The following is a 4,670-nucleotide window of genomic DNA, read 5'->3' as shown; positions in this document are numbered from 1 at the left end:
TCTAGTGTAACACCTTGCGTGGCTGCTCCAGAAGTGAATTATAGCGACTGAATTGAGCTCATTCAATCCTGGCAACAGTCATGAGGCTCAAAGAAGCTTTATCTTAATGGTGGTAGGAGCCCAGAATCACCTCAGTTTAGCGTGATAAGCATTTTTCTCAGTTTCATCCTCCTGCCATCTGAGACAGCAACTGCTATGGAAGGGAGGGGTGAGAAGCTGCAAACAAGGAAAATGGATGAACAGAGTAAATCAAACTGCTTCACTAAGTCTCTGATGCAGAGAACCCTCCAAGCAGAGAGGTTGTTACCATCAGCCCCGGGAAACGGAGAGAAGACGCTTTAGGTCTGTAGTTTGCTGATGACTTGATAGGATTAAGTCTTTATTTAGAACCATCTTTTAAACAGGAGTGGCCAAACTATGACCCGAAAGCTGAATCCATCCTATATTTGCAGGGTCTTGGAGCTAAGAATAGTTTTTCCACTTTTAAATGGTTGGGAAAAAAATCAAGAGAAGAATGACATTTTGTGGCATGTAAAAATGATCTGAAATTCAAATTTCAGTCTGTTAATAAAGTTGTATTGGAACACAGCCACGCCCATTGATCTAAAGTTGTCTATGGCTGTTTCCTGCCATAGCTGCAGAGAAGTTGCCAAGAGCCCAAATGATGCCCTCATCGCCTTGCTCTGCTGCTCTGCTCGCTGTAAATCTGCGTTTGTAACTCGACAGCATTTGGGGAGCTGCCCCTACTGCTGTACTAGGGCGTTTCCTTTTATTTCTTATTACCAGCTGTTCCAGAGACTTCAAATGACAGAGAACAAGAGGGTAGAAGTGAGTGACTCTGAAGCTCTGGGTTCTAACACAGCGTTGCTGAGGATGGATTTGCTAACAACTGTAGATCAGAGAATCCCACAATTTACCTCGGTTGTTTTAATTTTTAAACCTATGCTTTACACTAAAGTGGGGTGGGCTGCATTTGAGATGGGGTGGAATTAAGCCATCCAACTGCACTAGGCTCACCTAGGAGTTGTTATTTACAGGCAGACCTCAGAGACATTTCGGATTCAGACAAAGGCAGTGAAGCAAGTACTGAACTCGAGTGAGGCACATAAGATTTTGGTTTCCAAGTGCATATAAATGTTTACGTTATACTGTAGTCTATTAAGCATGGAATAGCTTTATGTATAAAAAAATCAATGTACACGCCTCAGTTTAAAAATACCTTAATGCTAAAAAATGCCAAAAGGATTACAATAATAGCATCAAAGACAACTAATGGCAGATCACCATAACAAATCTAATACTAATGAAAAAGTTTGAAATACCATGAGAATTACGAAAACGTGACAGACACAAAGTGAGCAAATGCCATGGGAAAAATGGCGCCAACTTGCTCGGTGGAGGGTTGCCACAGACCTTCAATTTGTAAAAAACGCAGTAAAGCGAAGCACAATAAACGAGGTAGGCCTGTATTTATAGTTATATAACAGGTGCATAATATCCTTGATTTTGACTCTTGACCCACAAAGCCTAAAATATTTACTACCTGGCCTTTTATAGAAAAAGTCTGCATACCACAGCTTGAATATTTTCTGTCTCTCCCTAGAGAAGTTCAGAATCCTGGCATTCTTTGGCTTCGCAGCTGAGCTAATCTCCACTCCAGTCTGATCTGGCCCATCTTCCCACAGGTACCCTGGGTTGTGGCCACAGCATTGACGTGCCCCCCTCAATTCCGTTCACCTCCCTGCCTGAGCAAGGGCTGCTTCTTGGGCCACAGCATCCTCTCCCATGCTGACTGCTACGTCAGGGAGGGCACCTCTTTCCCTGGCTCTCTGTTTCTATGAGAGTAATAATAACAGCTTACACTCATCGAGCACTTACTGTGTACCAGGGACTGCTCCACCCACTTTGCTGTAGGATCTAATTTAATCCTCTCCAGCCCACTGAGGTAGATTCTATTGCCATCTCCATCTTACAGATCACAAAACTGAGACTCAGAGATGTTAAGCGACCTGCTAAAAGTCACACAGGGAGAAAGTGGCAAACCCAGGCTTTGAGTTCAGACAGCCAAGCCCAAGCATCCACGTGCTGAGTGCTTTGCCTTGAGCCTCTCTGGAAACATATCTGGCCTCGTGCAACCTTTTCTTGACCCTGCATGGAGGCCGCCTTAGTGACCAGCTTTGGGGTCACAGCCAGTGGCCCATGGTTGGATGGGGCCAATCAAATAAATGCCTTCAGATCTTGGGGATTCAGTTTCCTCTCTTTGCGGTCCTGGGCAGCAATGTTGGGTCAGGGGGTCTGCTCCGCAGTTCCCAAGTAGCTGACCCACTATCTCCACTTGGATGAAGGGCTGGGGTATATTGACATGGCCCACCTGTTTTTCTCTTTGATACTTGGGTTTGACAAATTTTAAATTTACAGAAAATCTAAGAAGATGGTTTAGAGGGGTCTGTATACTCTGTACTGTTACCCCTATTATTAACATCTTACATTAGTATGATACATTTGTTACAATTATTGAACCCAGATTGATATATACTTATTAACTGAAGTCCATCCTTTATTTAGATTTCCTTAGTTTTACCTAATGTCCTTGTTCTGTTCTGATCCCATCCAGGACACCACATTGCATTTGTTGGTCACGTCTCCATAGGCTCCTCTTGGCTATGGCAGTTTTTCAGAGTTTCCTTATTTTTGTTGACCTTGAAGGTTTTGAAGAGTACTCGTCAGGTATTTTGTAGAAAAATCCTCATTTGGAATTTGTCTGAAGTTTTTCTGATGATTAGACTGGAGTTACAGGTTTTGGGGAGGAAGACCTCGGAGGTAAAGTGTTATTCTCATCATATCATATCAAGGGCACTTGGTATCAACATGATTTACAACAGTCAATATTGACCTTGATCACCTGGCTGAGATAGCATCTGTCAGGTTTCTCTGCTATAAAGTTACTCTTTTTTGGACATGCTTTTTTGACCACATGTCTAAAGTCATGTTCTCCAATTGGCTTTCTCAGCAATAAAGCTGACCTTTTGACCTCCATTTGTCTACCTCTTGTATCTTGTTTCTCAACTGAAGAAGGGAGAAGGGAAAAAATAAATGGATATTGTATAGTGAACCCCTAAGACCTTAATACGATCAGTCTGGCAAAATACTGCTCATCCTTTAAGGCTCATCCAAGCATCACTTCCTCTTTGAAGCCTTCCCTGATCTCCCCAGGCAGAGTCAATGTGTCCCCCTAGGTGCCGCCACCACCTCCACCTACAGCTCTTGTGGGACTTTCCCTTCGCTGTGATGATTCATGCACCCTGTTGTTTCTTCCACAGGACTGTCAGCCGCTCAAGGGCACTGGCCATGTTCTATGAATCTCTACATCCCCGAAACCCAGTTCAGAATGGAATTTAGAAGACACTTAGTAAATAAATGTTTGCAGAATGAAGAACCATTCCCTCCAATTCTCCTATCAGTGAGAGTTGCCCGAGTCCTCCAGGATGGAGGCTTAGTGGGACTCTTCTTGATGGTTTGAGGAAGCCATTGCTGAGAATCAGTTCTATTCTCTGTACAGCTCCTTGGTAAGGAAACAGGGCTGCCTAGCTGGTACAGCTAGAATAACACAAGGGTCCAGGACCTATGTTCTGATTTTGACAGTTATTACTGAATGAACAGCAGGAGGAAGGTAGTCTTCCCTGGGTATTAGGCTTTCTCTTGGTTGAGGTTTAAAAAAAAAAAATCTCAGAAAAGGAGTGTAGTCTTAGAGACTGATAAATATGTAGTAATCATAATAATAGCTATCATTGTTGAGCAAATATGCTAAGTACCGTGTTTCACACAAGTGATAGTTAATTCTTACACCTCTGTAAAGTAAATCATTGCCTGGGCCTCACCTGAAGTCATATGACTGGAGACTCAGAGAGGGAAAGCAATTTGTTCATGATCACACAGCTATAAAGACCTGCACCTAAGTGCGTCTAGTTCAAAGTTCACTCTATTTCTATTGATTCTACATTGATTCCCTTCATGAACTTTCTGCTTCTCTTCATTTTCTGCTTCTGTAATTAGCTGAGTCTAAGAAAATGATATGAGAAAGGACAAAGTATTGGCCAACAGAACACAGCAGATGGACCAAGATTCTGTTCTCTTTTCAAAAATAAGACTCCATTTATGTAATTTTGCCCTAAAGAAGGCTGACTCTAAACCATTTCTGTACATTTTACCCAAATCCCCACTGAGATAACTTACTGTGTTTTCTTGATTTTAAGATGCACATTTTCCCACATTTTAACAGCCTCTAAAACTTGAATGTCTCTTCAGTTGCATTCAACCTGGATTGAAATCAAGTTTCTTAAGAGGGGATCTTAGATTCTATTGATATTTAAAGCTCTCTCAGTCTGGGGGTCCTATCTGCTTGGGTTCAAATTCCTCAGGGAATATTTTTTCCCCACCTTCACTCAGTGCAAGTTGAGACTTGCAAGTCTTCTGCTGTTTCTTTTTGTGGGGTGAATTTATTCTCATTTACCCCAAAACAGAAGGTGTAGCTTTGGTGGACTAGCTTTATTTGGAGAGTCTCCCAACCTTGGCCATTTTTTCTTTCTTACTGCTACATAAAATAAAGATGTATCTTACAGTCAATGGTATTTACGATCCATTTAAATGTGTGTTTACTGAGGTCTGATGTT

This window comes from Phocoena phocoena, chromosome 12 (assembly GCF_963924675.1).
Source record: "Phocoena phocoena chromosome 12, mPhoPho1.1, whole genome shotgun sequence".
Lineage (NCBI taxonomy): Eukaryota > Metazoa > Chordata > Mammalia > Artiodactyla > Phocoenidae > Phocoena > Phocoena phocoena.
Note: the sequence above shows the minus strand (reverse complement) of the source record.